We start from the raw sequence: 23,807 nt of genomic DNA, 5'->3' as shown, positions 1-23,807 counted from the left end.
GCATGCATGTAATAAATCTATCTAATTCACCTTTCCATGTAAGTTCCTAGGTAGGGGTATTATGTTTCCGTCAACTTAAATACTTCAGCCTAGACAGAACTTGCCTTAGACAAAAGGTCCCTTATAGATAGATTCGTTACATTTTGAATCTTTTATTAAGAATCAATTTAATCCTATTAAACCGATTAAAAGATTAAACTTAGATTTTTAATCTCATTAGAAATGTGATCTTGGGTCTATGTAAATCATATTTTAAAACAATTTTAAAAGATGATTATAACCTAAGGTTTGCATGAAACTCTTCATTATTGATTTTAATTCTAATTTCATTTAGTTATAACAATTATAAAGAAATGAAACAATTAAAACAATACATTGCATCCTTTCACATACTTTAGTAAATTATAACATTTATAAATTAACCTAAAGTAGTGTCATGCTTCATGCAATTTCATTTTATTACTAACATATATAACAATTATATAATAAAGTAATGAACCATACTTTAGCATACATCCACACATACATTCAACTATATATTATAACATTTATAATATAAAATGATGTATGAAAATAAATGCATAACCTATGGTGGGTTTTTAGATCTGTATGACATACAATATGACATATAAATAAAAAAACATACATCACATGTATATTTAAAACTACGAGTTAATGGACTAGAATAGGACACTTAAAAATTAATTAAACATCTAATTATTACAATAATAAAATCCATCCGATTCGAAACAAATGAACTGGGCCTTGAACCGCTCGAACCAGGCCATGAACTAGTCCAACTAGCAACCAAACCGCCCTCGAATCGCTCGAACTAGGCGAACTGAATGCGAATCGGTCAGTTTTCCCTATCTCACAGCGTCATGATGCTATGTCCTAGCATCGCGAGGCCACAGAGAAAATTCTCCATTTGCCACTCAGAGCGTCTCAACGCTAGGGCACAGCGTCGCGGCGCTACTGTATTGTCTGCTACTATACAATTTCATTCTTTGAATCGACGTCCAAAAACAGCTCTGTTTTGCCAGAAAACCACCGAGAGCAGCATGAACGACTCAAAACCAAAAACTTACAGACACTATAGCAAATAAATGCACCAAAACATGGGCCCTTAAAAAAATCCATAAAAAAATGTCCTATCCCGAAACATCCATCAACAAAACCACATTCATAAAAAGCCATTCATTAAATGAATATTATACAGAATGCGAATTTTTTTTAAAAAAAAACCCACCATCACTATAAAATCTAATTAAAAAAATGGAATTTTGGGATTGAGACCGTGCTTTGATACCAATTGAAGGATCCACAGTGGAGGAACCCGTAGCGGAAGCAGAATCGTCTCAAATCCCATTTGTTTTGAAAAATGATTTTACAGAAAAACAAGAACGAGATAATGCATTTGAAAATAATATACAACATGCTTTTAACTAAATAGAAAAGAGAAAAATGATTTTCATAAAACTTTACCATTGAAGTCTGTCTTCAAATGGGAATCCTTCGACCTCCAATTGACACAACCATGAACGCATCCTTGGTATTCTCTAGGATGAGAGATCCAGGAGTGGTGGGCTCTGGCTATTTTGGATTGAGGGAATGGAGAGGATGAAGAGAGAAGGAAAATGTTGTTTTTTTTAAATTATAGAGAGCATTTCTTCTGGAAAAACCTCACACTCGTTCTATCTTGCAGGGAGGAGGAAGAAGAATCCCTATTGGAATACCGCATTCCTCTGTCATGTAACTGGTGGAGAGAAAATAAGGAGGGAGTTAAAACTCCCTCCCCATAATTAATTTTAAAAAATAAATTTAATTAATTTTAATAAATGAATTAAATAATAATTGATTTATTTATTTAATATATATTCAAATGGTAACTACTTTATCATATGATATATATTAAACTATATGTTATATTAAATATAGCATATAAAGTATAGTTTCAATATTGTATCATATACAATATAACCTATAGTTTCTTTTCTCTCACTTATGACATTTAATATAAATCATATTTACATTAAATTTCAATTATATGAATTTAATTCACATAATTAATATTTAAATCATATTAAATATTTAATTCCTCTCAAACATACTTTATAATGTATCAAATACATTATAGTAATTATATCATATATAATTAAATAAACATAATTATATAACATATAATTAATTCCCTCAATTAATTTAAACAATTCAAATTAATCGAAAACTTATCCTCATTAAATCTCGTTGAGCTACCGAGGGGAACTCATAGACCTGTAGCTCGAAGCTCCAATGGTATGTAAATAATTAATTAAACTCTTTAATTAAATTATTTACCATTCGTTAACTGTCGAGCACTCCACTAAAGACCGACAGCTACATCTTCGCACTACAGATATATTTCTGTGTCCATTGGATATAACCAATCAACAGTCACAAATTGCTCGTAAGTACAGCTAGACCAAAATTACTATTTTGCCCCTGTAGTTGTTAGGGCTAATGCCCTAAACTCTCATTGAATCCTGTAGTTTGTAAACACCTGTATCGAACAAACACTTGTGATGTAATAATATGAGATATTTTCTTCACTGTTGTCTATGAAACATGGGATGTTTTATTTGCATTTACCACAAACCAATAAACTAAGATTCCTGGTTGTCGTTGTAACTTAAGCATGTATGTGGAGACATATAGGCGGATCATGCCTTAAGTGATAACCAAAATGGTCTATAGTATATGGATATAGGAGGGAAACTTTATCCTGGTGATACTACGGATGCGGCCCGCTTTGTAGATAGTTACAAGTGTTGTGACGTGTTACAGATGGTCTGATCCTGATCATTCATGTGGAGACATGCGAACGAAGGTGTCCTACACAAAGGATTTTGTATAAGACAATGTGAGTCGCTTGTGATGAAGCTTCAAAGCAAGGAGTTGCACATTACTTCGAGGAAGAAGAAGACCAAGCGTTGGTCAGGTTGTGTAAACGATGGGGTAAGCGATCATTGAGTATGGGATACTCGGCAGCAATGTGAACACATGCGCAGTAAATGATCGTATAACTTAGAAAGCTTCATCGCTTAGTCACTGACTACATGATCGCGTAGTAAAAGTTACTTAGCGCTTGTTCTATATATGATCATCTAGACGATCGTGCTTCACAACAACGTAGTCGTCTATACGATCATTTAGACTTGTGTGTTTATATTAGTGCCCTAAATGATCAAGTGGCCTCATGCTTCATCGCATTGTAAATGGTACTCAATCATAGCTAAACAATCGTGGTTACTCTCCCAATTTACTAAACGATCAGGGAAGACTTCGCTCGGGCAGTACAAGACCTGATTCGCATGTGAATCGGTTTGCTCGATGGTTCTATGTAATAGATAGAATTTAATTTCCGGTTTTTTAGGTTAATCATCCCGGTCCATTAATTGTGATGAATGTACATGAGATGTATGTTTTATTATATGTCATAGGGTATGCCATATAGTTGACATCCCACCTTAGGTTATGCATTGGTCATGCATCATCTCTATATTGTAAGTGTTATGATATAGTAGTTTGCATGATTTAAATTACATAAGAGCATGCTCATGCATCATATAATATAAGAGTTATATTTATGCATGCATTAAGCATAGTTTATATTATAAGTGTTATAGTATAAGGGTGTATGGAAACATATTTGCCTAGTTCATTACCAAGTATATAAGAGTTATATATAGTAATGAATGGACATTGCATGAAGCATGACACATAGGTTACATTTATAAGAGTTATAAATACCTAGTTATGCATAGCAATGTGGAATGATTTTGGTTGTTTCTTTTATAAGTGTTACAAGGGAAATTAGAACTAAAATCAAGAATAAAGAAATGCATGCGAACTTTGGCTTGAATCATGGTTTTAAAAGAGTTTTAAAACTTGGTGGAGATAGACCTAAGATCATGGTTCTAATGAGATTAGCAACCTAAGGTTTAATCTTTTAATCAATTTTATAGGATTAAATTGACTAATAAAAGATTAAATATGTAGCAAATCTATCTATAAGGGACCTTTTATCTAAGGCAAGTTCTGTCTAGGCTGGGGTACTTAAGCTGATGGAAACGAAACACCCCTACCTGGAAACCTACCTAGAAAGGTGAATTAGATAGATTTGATGCATGCATGCAAATTTGAGGGTAGTCCGTTAAAGAGTTTAATGGGACTTGACTTGAAATTGTTTAATTCAAAGACGAGTTGTTTTTTAGCAAATTAAATTGGCTTAGATAAAATCAGTAGTCGGATCATCTAAGTTAATGAACCCCTAGGTAGAACATTCAGTGGGAGGTACTCGAGGTATATGATACTTCACTTAAGCCTCTTCACGTTTCTTCCTTTATGTTCATACTGTGAGATCTATCCTCGACCTCGAGGCACCTTAGAAGTGTCCCCCTAAAGGATGGTGTTTAGGTAGGTCAATACCAAGGTGAATGGAGAGAATGTTCATAGTACGTGGGAGCGAGACGTGTAACAACATATCCTACAATCTCTCTCATTAGGTTGGATAACGTTTCTGTGCATTGCCTTGAGGCACCCTGCGAATGTCCCCCTATAGGATGGCAGTTTTGCATGACTTTTTATCTGATCTCCTGTATAGGATAAGGTTGCTTTAGTCTCTTGTCCTAATCTTTTTTTCCTACGGTGGGCGCATTAGGGCGAGACTCTAGGGCCAAAAATGAGGGGTTACACTTACGTAGAATTATTAAAGGTTAACAGTTCTGAACCGAAAAATGGTGACTATTAGGGTCAGTTACAAGAGTTGTTTCTGCCTAATGGTTGAGAGTGTCTCATTCTAGTGAAGGGGCATCTGATCACTCCACCAGTGACGTTTGTCCTGCCTCACTGGGCATCATTGCGAAGGAGATGTCTTTTCACTTAGGGTACATGGAAACTATTTTGCTAAAACTAAAATTGGTGTTAAAAGTGGTATTGCATAGACTCATTAAGTTTTTTCTGTTTTTAGTAACGTAGAAATGGCTACAGCCACATTAGCTCTATCAAGCGCCGGTAAATTGACTAGCGAGAATTACGCTAGTTGGAAACACACGGTAACTACAATTTTGATCATCGATGACTTAAGGTTCATCCTTACAGAGGAGTGTCCTCCTATTCCGACTCAGAATGCCAATTAAAATGTTCGGTAGCTTATGAGCGATGGCACAGGCGAACGAGAAGGGCTGAGCTTATATCTTAGCTAGTTTTAACGATGTTTTGGCCAAGAAGCATGAGTCTATGGTCTCAGTGCGTGAGATCGTAGAGTCCCTACGAGGAATGTTCGGACAACCATCTGGACAGCTTAAGCATGAAGCTCTGAAATGCATCTTCAACTCCAAAATGGAGGAAGGCACATCTGTTCGTGAACATGTTCTGAACATGATGGTCCACTTCAATGTGGTGGAGATGAATGGGTCACGCATCGATGAGGCCAGCCAAGTTAGCATAATTCTACACTCGTTGCCAGATAGTTTCCTTCCTTTTGTCAGTAATGCTATACTGAACAAAGTAGATTATTGATAACGGGCAGAAATGCACGTTATCGTAGTGCTAAGTTATTAAACAATGTTGGATTGCGTTGATGAAAATGATAAATTACGTCCATTAAGCATAAATTCTATAATATTGCGGTCGCATGCATCAGTGCATTGGAACTATTGGTTTTTGTATTTTTTTGTGCAGAATATGCGTTAACGCAATGCAAAGATTGCGATCATAGGAATTCATCGGTCGAGTGCAACTTCACTGCAAGACTTTGCATTGATCGTGCTCGCAAACATTCACCCAAGAAGAATCACTGCAACATGGTGGGCACATCAGGACGAAAGGACAATTAAGATCGATGGGACAGAAAGCTGACGGCAGTCAGATTCAAATTAAGTTGACAGCCGATAACGGTCACAAAGTACGTCCAGCTTTATCGGTGACAATTATCCGGTGTATCAGTCGGAAATTAAAGCTGTCCCATCTATACAGCCAGGAGAGAGCCGCCTTTCACCTTTGATACCCTATAAATACCATGTACATTCTTCAAATGAGGGGTTAAGCAATCGATTATTTTCATTATTTTACAAGTTCGCGTCTCTGTCCATAGTCTTCTTTCATTTTAAGGCGGATGCGAGGAAGAAGGTGTGCCAGTAGATCATTCCGACGAGCTTGGGAAAGCACCAGAAGCTCCAAGACAGAGAAAGGGCCGACTCTTGCAGAACCAGGAATATTTCTAGTTCATAATAGAGATCCCAGTGTAAAAAGCCTCGATCAGCAAGGAATTTCTACCATGCTCTCTACCTTAACTTCCATTAGCATTTTATACTTAACTTATTCATAAGAATGGAATTTCTTTCTCTATATCTGTTCACTCTCTGTGATTCACGCATGAGTAGCTAAATTAGTTGAATGGGTTGAGAAGCATTTAGCTAGCACAACGAGGGAATCTTCATTCTTTGTGGTTATCTTGTTTATGTATGCTTCATTCGTCTATTAGAGATACTCAAGAGGGTAGTCTAAGGACAGGATCTAGACTTGGGAAGGTCAGGTCAGAATCTAGGTTTGGGAAAACCAGATTAGAATGCATAAACGAGGGATAGGCGCTTAGGGATGAGCATTATTTGTTATCAATGCATCGCATGCATCTTAGCAATAAGATTTGATTGTATGCAGTCACCTTGCTTTCATGCATTTTGCATCAACGCATAGGAAAAGAGTAGAGACTTAGGAATAAGCTCTATGGACATTTTGCATGCAATACTTGCGTCTTAGATTTAGGAGCATCGCATTTACATTGGAAAATGACTTATTGTGCATGGTAGTCACATGATCGCATAGTCTGACGCATTCCCAAGTAACGCTAGCTAAAGATCATAACATCACAAATATTGACAAAGGATGATAAAGAAAAAAGCACAGGAAAAAAGAAGAGAATATTTACTCAATTGTATTGATTATTAACAAAGTATACAAATAATTAAAAATTAACGCAATAAAAAAATTGTTGCCTATACAAAGAATCAAAGAATTTAATTAAATAATGAATTGAATAAAAGTATAGAATGGCTGCAAAAAAAATGTAAAGATTATTGTTGAGGAGTATGAGGGTCTGGAGGAGAATTTTAAGGTGGTACTAAAGAAGCTTCTTCAAAATTCAATTGCTGCCTAAGATGCGGAGGCATCATGGGACCATGAAGATACGTTGTGAGAAAATTAAAGTACTCATGGTTGCGCTCCGCAATCTGTCTTTGGTGGCGATGGACTTTATAAATATTGCGCTGAATATTGATCAACGCCTCCCTTGACGTAGTAGCACTACGCTGTATATCGTCGATTTGCTCCATTACCACATCAAACCTCTGGTTAAAGAAGGCTTATTGTTGAGCGAAGAGTTGTTGTTGTTGGGAGAAGAGGGACCGCATTTCAGCTAACTCTGCAGCCAAGGAGGGGATGGAAGGTGTGCCTGCGATGTCTCGCCAGCATCGTTTTGGGGTTAGGCAGAGATGCCTTCACCCAAATCATGTGGGTCATCAATATGTGGCGGTGGAATGGAAGGTTGCGGTGATGAAGCTGCAGGTGAGTAAATTGGTGGGTATGCGGTTGGAGAATTTGGAGTATGGAGAAGGTTGGTAAAATGCTCATGGAGTGGAGAAGAAGGTTGTGTGGGTGGGCTCAAAGGGCTAGGATGGCAGATTACTAAGGGTAAAGGGTCCAAAGGTTCTGGATCTTGCATTGTTTCTTCTTGGATTTTCCCTTTTCCCTTATCATCTTTGCGTTGTCTCTTTGGCCTGGGTTCTTGCAGCGCATTGAGATCGATTTCGGGCCTCTTTAAGGTAACTCTGGGCAATGCGGGGAGTCTTTAAGGAGCAGCCTCAGGATTTTGATATTGATAAGGCCATGGACTTCTTGCATGGGTTCCTCCTCAATGCCTACACCCACTGACAGGCACAGACTTGAAACAATCCATGGAAAGAAGTATTGTCCTCTAATGTGCCCCACAAAGCCTCGAATTTGACTTGCGATCAACCGGCTCACATCGATTGGAATGCCGCGTGCAATGTAGTATGCGGCCATGACTCGATCCCGTGAAGTGGTCTTGTCATGAGAAGTTGGGATCAACCGCTTTTTAACCAGATAAACTCAAAGCCTTGCCTCTGGAAGCAGAGTCTTGGACGCCAGGGTCTTGATGCCTTTTAAAGAAACCGACCATTTAGTGCCCGGTTGCATTAATACTCACAGCGCATCTTCCAATTGTTGTTCTGTGGGATCATTAATGATTTTGTTACTCAGTGCATCCAGGTTATCCTTCATTTGGTATAGTTCATTGATGTCCTTTGCGCTGAAAGGCACCACTTCCCCTTTTATGGTCACCACGTCCTTGGTGCCATGTAGCCGTCTATGGTAAAAGTCACGCACTACCTTTGGAACAACAATGGCTGGGCACTGGCAAAATATGTCCCAGCCATGCTCCACGATCACGCTCGTGATGAGGTTAGGTAGTGGCGTTGGCACAGGGTAAAAGCCAATCTCCATCAACAAGTCGTCATTTTCTTTCTTTCTGGATGGACGTGCCTTTGCCAACGCGGGCTTGCTGCTTTCTACGATCGCTTTGCCCTTTCTTTTGGCCAACGCAAGGCGGGATTGTTGCCTTTGTTTTCTTTCTCGTTCCTTGCATTGTTCCTTCTTCTCTCGCTCTGGAGTTCTTTACCCTTCTTCTTTTGTAAGTGCCTTCTATTAACTTCGTGCTTCTTCTTCTTCTCTTCTTCCTTCTTCTTTTTCTCTTTCTCTTCTTCTTCTCTTCCTTCTCTCTCAAACTCTTCTACAAACTATTCGGAGGCCAGCAACAGACGTTGTTCCTCTTCGCGGCTTCTTATCCCTTCGAGCCTTGCGAGCTCATTATTACTGCACATCTTCTCATCTTGTAGTCTTCTTCTGCGATTTCCTTCTTCCATGATGAGCTCCCCTCCTTGCTCCAGATTGCTCAAAATGTTACCAAACACCTCTGTATCATCGCGTCTCTTCTTCTCACTCTCAGTTGAGACGGCAGGTGTTGGAACTGGTGTGCTCTCAGTGTTGTGCCCCCTCTTGAACTGAGGAGGTCTAACGGCTAAGGGGTTTCTCTAGGTTCTACCGATGATTCTTGGGGCGGTGTGGGGTTGGACAGTAAGTCTACGACTGGCAGCAAAGAATTCTACCTTTCGAATGGCGATTTGGTTAGAGGAAGGGATTGAGGGTGAAGCAGAGTGTTAGGAAGCTTGGTCAGCCATGGATGGTAAGCTAGGGAGGACTGAAAAATTCGCTAGGGTTTGAGGAAGAAGAAAGCTTCGTATGCTAGGCACTAGGGTTTTCAGTATGCAAAATGAGGTAAAGAGTTCACAAACGGGGAAGGGTTCCTATTTATAGGTTGAGCCATAGTGGGCCCAACGCAATTTTCGTGGTGACAGGTCTCGAGACACTCAAACGGCCCATCGCTCGAACTTCCCTCATTTATGAAATTTCAGAAAAATGTCCTTTCGTCTGCAAAGTCATTATTGCTTTGGGATATGAAATGATTGGACTCCTCAAATGACAAAAATAATTTTCTTTAATTTTTTATTCAAATGGACGCAATGTAAAGATTAACGCAATGTGTTCACCAACGCAAGTGCATCTTTGCAGAGGACGGGCAACAACGCATGCATCCCCACAACACACCCCTTAACTAAGCACATTTCTGGAGGATCGGGTGCACGGTATTGCTACCAGTGCAACACTACCTCAACATAGTGCATTTATCCAAGGACAGGCAAAGGACATATACGCGCGCAACACACCCCTCGGTTTCAATGCTTTTGAGTTGGATGAACACAAAGCGTGTCTTTCTTGGTTCAAGATGCGTCCATCATCACCTTGCATACTAGATGTTGATTGTTTCATTTTATTTATTTTATTTTATTATTCATCAACGCAAGTTGCTATGACTTGCAGCAATAAATTTCTCTTTATTTCTCAATCATTCACTAATTAAGGACCAACGCATTAATTACAGAAAAGTTAAAAGAATTAAAGATGGTATAAAAATTAATGCAAAAGGAATAAATGAAGAATTAAATTCATAAAGTCAAGATAAGAATTAAAAGAAGAAGTAAAGATAAAATTCAGGAATTCAACAAGACAGGAATTTAAAGAAAGCATTAAACATAGATGTGAAATATGGACCGGAAGATGCGTTTCTTTGAATGAGCGCAATCCACATCTCTGCAGGTGGTCCGGCTTGCCTGCCCAATGTCCTAGGGACATTGCTCCTTTTCATTGGATCCTGGGGCTTTTGAGTTGCTAGGCAACATTCCTGGTGCTCTATTTCTCAGCTCAGATGCCAGCTGGTCCACTTGGATCTCCAAGTTTCGAATTGAAAACGCGCCTGCATTACTACGTCATTTTTGTCCATATATTGTTTCAACAGGGCCTCCAATGAGCTTCTAGAGGTGTTTGATGATGAGGGTTGCTGGTTATGCGATTTCCTTGGTTGCCCCTGGTTTGAGTTATGGTGAAAAGAAGGATTTCCTCGACTGCCACTCTGATGGTTGATTGGTCCCCCCGGTTAGGATTGCCTCCCCATTCGAAGTTAGGATGGCTCCTCCAGCCAGGATTGTAGGTGTTGCTGAAGGGGTTGTTTTGGATGGCGCATACTTACTAGAGATTCGATGGGCACATTTCTGCTACATGAGCCCCTCCACAATTAATGCAACTTATTACAGCCACTTGAGCCGGCGTAGCGAGTTGCACTGATTGTTGGGGGATGGCTCCTTGATTGATTGCCATCGATTGAAGAATCGAGGTCACCGCGGCCATCTGAGCGCCAATGTGGTCATTGTCTTCACAGGGACAATGGCAGTTTCATTCTTTCTTCTTTCGGCGCCTCGGCTTCCATAGCCATCATCAATCCAGTCATCCATGTTCCGCGATATGCGATCAAGGATGACCTTGGCCTCAGTATACGTTTTTTCCATAAAACCTCCTATCGCGGAGGCGTCAGCAACAACCTGCATCGATCTATTCAGGTCATTATAAAAGGTTTCCATCAAAATGAAATCGGGTATCCCGATATGCGAGCAGTTTTTCACCAATCTTCTAAATCGCATCCAGGCAGTGCTCAGGGTCTCATTCTCCATTTGTTCAAAGTTCAGCACGTCCTTTTTTCGCCTTGCGTTGGCAGCCGATGGGAAGAACTTCTTCATGAATCGCTCCACCAGTTGATCCCATGATGTGATCTCGTTCGACTCCAGTGAGTGAGCCCACCTCTTGGCTTCGTCCCTCAAGGTGTAAGGGAAAAAATACAGTCTAATACTCTCTGGGGTTACGCCAGGTAGTGAGAAGTTGCCGCACATTTCGATAAAGCTGGTTAAGTGGGCATGCGGGTCTTCACCTTGCATACCCCCAAATTGCCCTGCATTTTGGATCATTTGTAGCATGACAAGCTTTATTTCGAACCTTGCGTTCTCCTCAACAGTAGGCCTCGAAATCCCAGGCGAAAAATCATACAGGTTGGGTGTCGCATAATTCCTCATGGGGATGTTGCGATCAACAGTCAGGAAAATAGGATCCTGCGCTGGCCTAACAGCCTCTCGATTTACTACGGGAACCGCATTGTCGTTATATCTGCCATACTTGCTGCTTTCTTTCGCCTTATCTGATTCTGATGTGCCCGTGCGCGAAAGGTACACTCGATCCCAAGGTCAGCTTCGAATTCTGGTTCAACACCAGTACTCATAAATCGTCAAGCTGCTTTCTGCGTTGAACAGCCAGTACAACGAGATCTATCCTGCAAATACCACAAACACACTCAAACAATAAACCGTTAACTAATCCTCAGCAACGGCGCCATAAACTTGTAACGCGTATTTTTAGTATAATGCAAGTCCATGTCTTAAACTTGATGACATAGATTTCATGCGATGATATGTGATACTACTTCTAGATATGCGTTATTAATGAATGTTCTTGTAGTATGCTGTGCATTGTCACAAGTTTCCTTGCGTTGAAACCAAGTATAATTTCACCGCAAGTTTCTCGGTGTGATCCGAGGTCGAACACAGGGACTGTTTGAGGTTATTGTGTTATGTTTGTGATATATGCGACTAGGGTTTTTTCAAATTAGTAAAGATTTTGTGTACAAGTAATTAAACATGCGATAAAGTAAAGTAAGTGGTAAAGATTCGATAATAACATAAATTGCGTTAAAGTAAATTGCGATAAAGAAAATCTAAGCTAAGATGATACAAGATACAGGTTTCATGATACAAGATACTGAGGTCAAGGCTGGCTGTGAAGATTATGCAAAGATTATGTAATGCGGTGATAAGCCTTATGTGTGAAGTAGAAACAAAGAAGATAATTAATACAAACATCGAAAGTTCCTTAATTGTGTTAAAGGTATAAGTACGGTTCTGCTTTCCCTTGGCGTACACCACTCGGTGATCGGCTACGTTCCCACATCTCTGTGGTGAAACAGGGATGAACGTAATGAACGTAAGGTTGCTTCCATCTCTGGAAGTACTACTCGCTTTAGTTAATGCATTCTTCTAACCTTCTCTCGACAGATCAAAATGACATCTTCACTTCTGCTCTCACAAGTGAAGATGTCATTTAGCATGCCTTAGCTAAACGCATTTATCTCTTTAGCATAGATTAAGTTACTCGTTTAATCCATATTAATTACCAAGGTATTAAGAAAAACTTCATGGAGAAAACGATTAATGGATGAACGGAAATAGACAGAAAAGTGGAAGTGGAAGTGATCGAGACATTCAATAAAACTATTTAGCGTCTGATACATGATTTGTGAATGAAGAGATTAAAAAGATGAAATACACTTGATGAAATAGAGTTAGAACAAATACAAATAAGCGCCAACATCTTAGGCCGATCTAGATGGAGATTTGCTTGCCAGCGTGGATGGAGTGAACGGATGGATGAGCTTCCCTCTCAGGCTTGCTCAACCGATAGCAGGGATCTAAGCATAGAGCTTCACGGTGGGGATCTAGCAAAATCGCACTAAGACTCACCTCTCGACCTTGTCTCTTCTCTTCCCGAATTTCTTCCGATCAGTACTCAACTCAGCCTTTCTCTTAATTAATTAGCCCTCGTATCAAATATACTCGTATCAAGTATACCCATATCCAGTATATCTTCTCTTAATTCTATGGGGATATTTATAGGTGAAAAGCTTTAACTCTTGGCTTGTGACCCCACTTCTTGTTATGGAAATTCCGAAGATGGAAGAATAAATATTCTTTTTGTTATGTAATCAGATCGTCAAATCTACACAACGGTTAGTTGTACACGTGTCACAATCCTCCGCGTTTGCATTGCTCAGCTGCATCTTTCGATCGGTTGCTCGCATGCGATGTTGTTTTTATTACCACATGCGGTTGAAATTTAGTTTTGTATCAACTATCGCATTGAGCTATCATTGCGTTAATCGTCTCTTCATTCTGGTTTGACAAGCGCAATGTGACAGAGATGCGTTGTTCAGTTTCTCATTGAACCTTGATCGCAAGCGGTGACTTGGTTTCCTGCAAAACAAAGTAAAAATATCCTCTTCTACCATCTTGATGATGTTAGTGGGTGTATTTGCGATAATTCATAATTATTGTATTTTTTTAGCTAATTTTCATACAATCGACGCATATTCCTTCTCTTTTGGCCGCAATATCTAGATAAGGCAGCATAAATAACTTGTATTTCTACAAGTTATCAGCGGATGTGCGTCAAGACTGCCGGTGGTGCCATGGATGGGCAGAGGAGCTGACTCTCTTGAGATCTAACTCCAGTCAAAGGCTCCGGTCGTCACTCGGAATGGATGAAGGAGGTGAAGAACTCTCAGCCATCTTCTCATGCATTTTGTCTGGATCGCGGGGAAAATCCCCGGTTGAGGGACAATCTCCAGATCACTTGGAATTTTGCTCATCGCCTTCTATTTATAGAGTTTGGACCACCGATAGCATTAATTGGACTACTCTGAGTCTGACGTTCGGCGTGTCAGTCCTTTCTGAACCTCTGCCACCAACGGCGCGGTAGGTGAAATGTCAGCATCAGCTTTGGATTTTCTCGAGGTAGATGCGTTGATGCGTTCATTCCACCAACCTTGTGTTGATCCCATTAGAATGCATTGTTGCATAGTCGCAATCATTTAATGGCCGCATTCGCTTAACACCAAAACTCTACACGATGACTGCATTCGCTTTGACGAGCGCAACTCCCATGCGATGGATGCATACAGCTAATTACCGCAACATCCATGTGTTGATCGATGCATTTGCCTTGCGGTGGAGTGTTTCTCCACATGCGGTCGTCTATGCGATGGTCCGGTTTCTGCGTTTATGTTCATTTCCTGCATTGGCTACAAAAATAGAACATTGAACGCATAATTAACGCAAAGTAATGGGTTAGCTGAGATTCGACATGCTGATCGATGCAAACTCTTTTTCTCATGAATTCCTAGCATGATCAACGCATATTCTGCCTAACAAACTTCATAATTCTAAGTAAAAGGCCTAAGATGACATGCATATCTACATGTCATCACTGATGGGAAGGTACAAACTTCAAAGCTAGACTTGTGATAAAGGGTTATACCCAGATGGATAGAGTCGACTTTGAGGAGACTTTCTCACCTGTTGCCATATTAAAGTCTATCCACATCCTCCCATCCATTGCCTCATATTATGACTATGAGATATGGCAAATGGATGTCAAGACTGCCTTTATGAATGGTAATCTTGAGGAGACCATTTATATGATGCAGTCCGAGGGATTCATAGCCCAAGATCAAGAGGAAAAGGTTTGCAAACTGAATCAGTCCATTTATGGGCTAAAACATGCATCTCGATCTTGGAACATTCGATTTGATATTGCGATCAAATTGTACGACTTTAACCAAAACATTAATGAGCCTTGTGTCTACAAGAAAATCATCAACAGTTCAGTAGTTTTCCTAGTGTTGTATGTAGACGATATGCTACTCACTGGGAATAATGTAGGTCTACTGACATCAATTAAGAACTAGGTAGCGACCCAATTCCAAATGAAAGATTTAGGAGAGGCTCAATTTTTTCTTAGTATTAAGATCTTTCGAGATCGGAAGAACAAAGTGCTAACGTTGTCTCAGTCATCGTACATTGACAAGATATTGCTCAAGTACTCGATGTAGAACTCCAAAAGGGGCCTACTACCTTTCAAGCATGGAGTTACATTGTCTAAGGAAATGTGTCCTAAGACACCTTAAGAGGTTTAGGACATGAGACAGGTCCTCTATGCATCTTTCATTGGCAGTTTGATGTATGCGATGATGTGTACTAGACCAAACATTTGCTACGCTGTGGGGATTGTCAATAGATATCAGTTTAATCTAGAACAGGGTCACTAGACCACCGTCAAGAATATCCTCAAGTATCTTTGGAGAGCGAGGGACTACATGCTCATGTATGGATCTAAGGATTTGATCCTTACTAGATACATGGACTTTGACTTTCAGACTGATAAGGATTCACGGAGATTCACTTCAGGCTCAGTGTTCACTCTTAACAGAGGAGCTGTAGTGTGGCGAAGCACTAAGCAGGGGTGCATCATCGACTCCATGATGGAGGCCGAGTATGTAGCGGCTTGTGAAGCTACTAAGGAGGTTGTTTGGCTCAGAAAGTTCCTGACTGATCTAGAAGTTGTTCCAAACATGTCTAGGTCCATCACTCTGAAGGAAATCATACATAAGGATTTATGAGCAATGGAATGATCGTTCCAAGATCCATCCGATATTGAACATACACAATTATAGTCAAGAAACGAAAACTTACAGGTCATGAACAATACGAAATTACAGCATGTTTTACAATAAGATCAAGGGATAACAAATACATACCTTTGAAGACTCATTCTTCAAACTCCCTCGATCATGAACGCACGTTCAGTCTCCAAGACAGCAACACACGTACGCTCGGACACAACAACCACAACACAGCACGATCAATCAGCAAACACGAATTCAACAATCTCCAAGATCATGAACCCAACGAACGACCTCCAAAACCTCGAACTCAGTCGAGTTGAGTGAGGACACCACCACAATGGCTACCTTGGTATTTTTTATGTGAGAATTCAGAAGTGTGGGCTCTATGTAGACTTGGTTATAGGAAGCGACTGGAGAAATAATAATCGTGTAGACGATTGAGCAAGTGGAAGATGAGAAATGTCTATTGTATAGACAAATGCTCAATCGTTTAGAAGAAGGCAATCTATCATATAGCAACTGCCCCGCGATCGTTTAGCTACGACCAGCTGAGTGAACTATCATATAGTAACACTCCACAATTGTTTAGTCTCTCTTTTAGCTATCGTTTAGTGAATCCAATTCACTTGACAACAAACCGTGAGTTCCTTTCGAAAATAGCAACTCTACCAAATTTAGAAAAACATTTTTCCTTTTTATCTCACTGTTACCATAAAACCACCAATAACCTCCCACTCAATTGGTTATTAGAGAAAAATAGATAATTATCCAATAATTAATATTATTATAAATATATATGATAACCAACTTACCAAATTATATTTATAACCTATAGTTTTAATATTTCATCTCATGAAACATATAGACCATAGCTCTTTTTCTGTTTTATGGTACTTAATGTAAATCTCATTTACATTAATCCTCCACTTGATGTATCTCATACATCACACCAATCATATCATATATAATCGAATTTCCTCTTGTCAATTCGAACATTTCAAATCAACACCAAGAACTGATTCTCAACTTGAATCCATTGAGCTACCAAGGGGACCTTATGGACCTGTAGCTTGAAGCTCCAACGGTACGTGAATAACTGACTAAACTCTTTAGCCATGAGATCCACCATCTGTTAAATATCGAGCACTTCACTAAAGACCGACAACTGCATTCTTCTTACTACAGATATATTTTTTGTCCATATAAACCAATCAACAGTGCGATAACCCTTCATAGATTGCTCGTAAGTACAGTTGGGTCAATAACTATTATGCCTCTATAGTTACATCTAACACCTTAAATACCACTGATGAACATAAGTCATAGTTCTATTATGACTGAGTCCTCTCTTCCAAAAAGAATGGCCACTATGTTCAAGACCTATAACCATCCATTAAGGGAGCAATCTATCTACTTACCCTTGCTTCGAGGAAGGAGTGAATTCCATCTTGTGTAACTAAGTTCCCAGCTCCCAAATCAGACAAATCTTCAAGAAAGGTAGGCTTGTTTAGTTGGCAATCTGGCCACTCTCACCCATACTAATCAAAGAACCGCCCTCAAAGGCAGGAGTTTCCAAAACACTCAGAATTGAGATTGTGCCATCTATGGTCGTTTAGGTGAGATGTAAGTCTCCATTATCAACGGTGTTATATATAAAGTCTAGTCATCTCGTGATCTGGTCTTATACAAACTCTTTGTATAGGACAACCCCGCTCGCATGTCTCCACATGAATGGTCAAGATCTATCATCTGTAGTAGTTTACAACACTTCCAAACCTCTACAAAGTAGGTTGTATCCGTAGTGTCACCAAGATCAGGTATCCCTTCTTAATCCTTATACTACAGACCTTTTTAGGTTATCAATTAAGACATGATCTACTTGTATATCTCATATACATGCTTAAGTTTACATACAATAACCATGAAGCTTTGTTTATTGGATATGAGTAAATGCCAAATAAAATAACTCTTATTTTATTTATAACAATGTGTACAATTTACAAACTACGAGACTCTGGGAGAATTAGGACACCAATCCCAACACACCCTTTATTGTGATAATAGTGGTGTTATGGCAAACTTCAGGGAGCCTAAGAGTCACAAGCGTGGTAAACATATAGAGCAGAAGTATCATCTCATCTGCGGATAGTGCATCGAGGGGACGTGATGGTCATGAAGATCGCTTTGGAGCAAACCGTTGCTGACCCATTTACGAAGGCTCTCACGGTTACAGTTTTTTAGGGTCACCTTTAGAGCATGGGTCTACAGGACCGCCTGCAGCTAGACTAGGGCAAGTGGGAGATTTTTGTACTGGGCCTTAGTGTCCTAGTTTATTGATTTGTACTTGTTATGTACACCACTCACTTTAGGAAAAGTGGGAGATTGTTGGGGTTAATGCCCTAAACTCTTATTGGATCCTGTAGTTTGTAAACACTTGTATTGAACAAACGCTTGTGATGTAATAATATGAGATATTTTCTTCATTGTTGTCTATGAAACATGAGATGTTTTATTTTCATTTACCACAAACCAATAAACTATGATCCCTGGTTTTCATTGTAACTTAAGCATGTATATGGAGACACACAAGTGGATCATGCTTTAAGTGATAACCAAAATGGTCTGTAGTATATAGATATAGGAGAGAAACCTTATCCTGATGACACTATGGATGCAGCCCGCTTTATAGATAGTTATAAGTGTTGTGACGTGCTACAGATGGTCTGATCTTGATCATTCATATGGATACATGCGAGTGGAGGCATCCTATACAAAGAAGTTTGTATAAGACCGGACCACGAAGTGTTATAGTCTTGTTATATAATGTCATTCATGACAGAGACTTCACTTCACTAGGATGACTGATGCGTTATTTTATTAAATGGGAATATGGATGATATGCGTTGATGGATTGCATTGTGCACTTAAGTTTCCCTAGCGAAATTCAAGTGTAAACTCCTCTGAGTTTCCTGGTAAGTCCAGGGTCAAACACAGGGACTTGTGAAAATAGATTGCATTGATGATTTTTTTTATATGAAAACTTTGCGGTAAGGGGGAAAATAAATAAAGTGTTTGGTTGTTGGTTGCGTTGATTAAAAAGAAATGAATAAATGCGGCGGATTTGAGAAACAAAAGTTGCATTGATAGATGCAATGAGTATGCGATGAACGAGTTAAGAAGATCTTTAGCTAGAGTTACTTGGGAATGCATCAGACCATGCGATCATATTACTACCATGCACAGCAAGTCATTTTCCAATGTAAATGCGATGCTCCTAAGTCTAGGATGCATGTGTTGAATGCAAAATGTCCATAGAGCTTATCCTTAAGTCTCTACTCTTGTCCTATGCATTGATACAAAATGCATGAAAGCAAGGTGACTGTATACAATCATATCTTATCGCTAAGATGCATGCGATGCATTAATAACAAATAGTGCTCATTCCTAAGTGCCTATCTCTCGTTTATGCATTCTAATCTGATTCTTCTAAACCTAGATTCTGACCTGACTTTCCCAAGTCTAGATCATGTCCTTAGACTACCCTCCCGAGTATCCCTAAAGGATGAATGAAGCATACAGAAACAAGATAACTGCAAAGAATGAAGATTCCCTAGTTGTGCTAGCTAAATGTTTCTCAACCCATTCAACTAATTTAGTTACTCATGCGTGAATCACAGAGAGTGAACAGATACAGAGAAAGAAATTCCATTCTTATAAATACGTTAAGTACAAAATGACAATAGTACTCATGTGTGCATCATTGTATAGTAATTGCTGCAAAAGTCCTACAAAGTGGCTATTTTTTGCCAATACTATTCAAGGATGCCCATGCTCATGTTGTGTGGTGTGATAGATGCCAGAGAATAGGGAACATGTCTAGAAGAAATGAAATGCCCTTGACTTTAATCTTGGAAATCAAATTATTTGATGTATGGGGAATCACTTTATGGGCCCATTTCCGCCTTCAGAAGGTCATCAATACATTCTGGTTGCGGTTTACAATGTATCAAAGTGGGTTGAGGCTATCGCATGTGCTAAGAACGATGCGGCCACAGTGGCAAAATTTCTCAAGAAGAATATCTTTACTCGATATGGAACGCCTCGTGCCTTAATCAGCGATGAAGGCTCATACTTCATCAACCGCATCATTACCAACCTGTTGACCAAGTTTAATGTCAGCCACAGAGTTGCAACCGCCTATCACCCACAAACCAATGGGCAGGCAGAAATTTCTAACAGAGAGATCAAGACCATCTTAGAGAAGGTAGTCAGTACCTCTAGGAAGGATTGGTCACCCAAGCTTGATGAAGCATTCTGGGCATATAGGACTGCCTTCAAAACTCCAATAGGCATGTCCCCATATGTTATGGTCTTTGAAAAAGCTTGTCATCTACCTCTCGAGTTGGAACACAAGGCAATGTAGGCAAGCAAAAAGCTGAACTTTCATCTAGCAAGCGCGGGGAAAGTCCAGAAATTGCAGTTGAATAAGCTGGTCGAGTGGCGAATGAATGCCTACGAAAATGCCAAGCTCTATAAGAAGAGAACCAAAAAGTGGCATGATGACCGCGTAAGCAACCAGACATTCTTCGAAGGTCAATAGGTACTTCTGTTTAACGCGCGTTTGCGATTGTTTCCAGGGAAGTTGAAGTCCCGCTGATCTGGGCCATTCCGCATCAAGACTATCTTTCCCCATGTGTAGTGGAGCTAACAACTGAAGATGGGAGCAACGCATTGAAAGTCAATAGTCAACGAATTAAGCCCTACTATGGGGGTGATGTGGAACGACGCATGGAGACCATTGACTTAGGCAAGCAAGATTGACCACTTGCGTGGATGCTATTGCCGTAACTCCAAAAAACTTCTTTCAATTAGCATCCCTATATCTATGTTTAAGTGCTTTCTTTACAGCTTTCATTTACTGATTTTTTTTTAATTGTGTTATTTACTGCTTATTAGAATTAGCCTTTACTGCTTTACGTGTTTACTTTCAATTTAATTCAATTGTGTATTTCCATGTCGTGTTTAATTTCTTTACTTTTATGCATTAGTAGCGCTGTTCTTAAAATTTCTGTGAATGACTGAATAAATCGATGAACACCGCAAAGTCTTATCGATTGCGTTTTTGATGAATTAAAAAGAAAAATAAAGATTGGTATGCATTGCGATGATGGGTGCATCTTGTGATAACAAGATACACTTTGCGTCCGTCCAACCCAAATGCATTGTGTTGAGGGGTGTGTTGCGCTCGTATGTATTTTTCGCCCGTCCTTAGCGAAAACGCACTATGTTGAGGTAGTGTTACGCCAGTAGAAATACCGTGCACCCATCCTCCAGAAATGCACTAAGTTGAGGGGTGTGTTGCGATGATACATGCATTGTTGCCCGTCCTCTACAAATATGCATTTGCGTTAATGGAGGCGTAGTGTTAATCTTTAATTTTGCATTCCTCTGAATCAAATACAAAGGATAAATTTCATTCGTTACTTCGATGTATAGAAACAATTACTTGATTCTTTGTACATGCTCAAATTTTGTATTGCGTTATTTGTAATTCTTTGTATACTTGGGTAATTTTTAATACAACTAAGTAACAATTCTTTCCGTATGCGTTAGCCTCTTATTTATCATCCTTTTTCAATTATCGTTCAGTTCTTTATCTTTTATTTTGCGTTATTCAGTGTGCTGCCATGATGAGTTATGTGCATACCCTCAGCAACATTTCCCACACTTTGTATTTTCTGATTAACACTTAGATAATTTGTAACAACAGCACTACTTTACCTTTTATCCTTCAAGACTCTACTCAAACCTTCTTTTCAAAATTTTGACTAAGTGTTTGTCTATTCTATCCAAAACAACGTAATGAGGACCTTGCGCATCTCTAAATTTGGGGGTGGGAAAGGTCTGAGCAGATGTGATCAAGTGGATGCAGTCATTAAGACAATGCGTTCATTGTCAAAAAAAAATCATACAAACTCCAATGTCAGCGCAAGGGAAATTCCAAAACAATCCCAATCTGAGTCATGAAAGGAATCTGCTCGTAGTTGGATGTTCGCATGACACCCGTGGGAGCAAGCCAAAACGAAGGTGGTTTTCCAAGATCGACGCAATATGAAAGAAAAAAATGAGAAGAAAAAAATAAGAATATAAGGGACAACTCCTCTGACCAGCAACAGTTAAACTTAGTTGAAAATCAAGAGTTGAAGTTGAGATTGGCACATAACCATAGTTGGATGTTCGCATGACACCCATGGGAGCAAGCCAAAATGAAGGGTGTAACCATAATCAACAATCTCTAATAGAACGACACAAACTAGACCACTGCATACAAACGCACCAAGTTGTTTTTTGCATGAAGAGGTAAACATTCTTTCCAAAACAAGAAGGGAATTTTTGAATAGAGATTTGTTGTATAAAAGAATAAAGTATGGCCTGTCTACGAATTATTAAGGATAGAAGAAAATTGCGTTGTTAAGTAATGTTGCCTAGGTGGAGCATTCGGAGCAACCAATCAACGCAGAATAAGGATAAGAACTGAATGATATTGCCTTAGTTGAAGATATGCTTGAGGACAAGCATAGATCTAAATTTGGGGGTGTGATAACTTGTAAAAATACAAGTTATTTATGTTGTTTTATTTAGATATTGCGGCACAAAGAAAGAAAAGTTGCATCAATAGTATAGAAATTGGCTAAGAAATGCAAAAATTATAAATTATCATCAATACACCCACTAACACCATTGCGATGGTAGAATAGAATGTTTCAATTTCTGTTTGCAGGAAATCAGTCACCGCATGCGTTCATGGCTCAAAGATAAAATAAACAACGCATCTACGTCGCATTGCGTCCATCAATCGAGAATGAAGAGATGATCAATGCAATGACGGCGCATGCGACAATCGATCAAGAGCTCTAGCGATCAACGCAATTTCAACCGCATGCGGTAATAAAAAATAACACCGCATGCGACGATAGATCGAAGATGTAAAGAGCAACGCATTTGCGGAGGATTCTGACAAGTGTACAGCTTTCAGTTGTGCATTTCTGACTGGTTGATTGCATAACAGAAGGAATATTCACTCCACCATTTCAGGAACTACCATAATCATACAGTGGGGACCACAAAGTCAAAGAGCCAAGCTTCGCCTATAAATAGCTTATGCAAATTCACTAAAAGATATACATGTATACATAGAGACGTTCATATACTGATTCTAAGAGAGAGACTGGTCTGAAGCGACTTATAGAGTAGATCCGAGTGAACCACGAGACAAGGCCGAGAGGTGAGTCTCCGAGCAGAGAATCCTTCCAATCCCTGTAGCTGAAGCTCTGTGCGAAGGTCAATTCTACCAGGAAAGCAAGCCTGAGAGGGAAGCTTTCCTTTCCTCTACTTCCACACGTCGGCAAGCACAACCTCCATTCAGGATCTGTGTCAAGACGTTGACACTCTTTCTATATTTGTTTCTAATCTCTATTTCATCATCTGTATTCATCTTCTTTACTCTTCCATTCACAATATGTATCAGACGCTTAATTTTATATTAAATGTTATGATAATTTCCATTGTCATCTCACTGTCTCTTTCCGTACATCCATAATCCATTTTCTCCATGATGTATTCTTAATCCCATGGGTAAATAGCAAGAATTAAGTGAGTAAGTTAATTTGTGTTAAGGAAATAATTAAGTTTAGCTAAAGCATGCTCGACGACATCTTCACCTGTGAGAGCATAAGTGAAGATGTTATTCCGCCTATCAAGAGAGGGTTGGAAGAATGCGTTAACTAAAGCAAGAAGTATTTTCAGAGATGGAAACAACCTTGCATTCATCACGTTCATCCCTGTTTCACCATAGAGATAGGGGAACGCGGCCAATCACTGAGAGGTGTATACCAAGGGAAAGCAGAACCTTAGTTATATCTTTAACGCAATTGGCAAACTTGCGTTGTTTTTACTATTTGCTCTTCCTCTTTCTGCTTCATTCATAAAGACTTGCCATCGCATACATCGAATCTTT

Source organism: Benincasa hispida, chromosome 5, assembly GCF_027475165.1.
Source record: "Benincasa hispida cultivar pf3 chromosome 5, pf3_genome.v1.1, whole genome shotgun sequence".
NCBI lineage: Eukaryota > Viridiplantae > Streptophyta > Magnoliopsida > Cucurbitales > Cucurbitaceae > Benincasa > Benincasa hispida.
The sequence above is the reverse complement of the archived record's forward strand: the minus strand, read 5'-3'. Positions refer to the sequence as shown.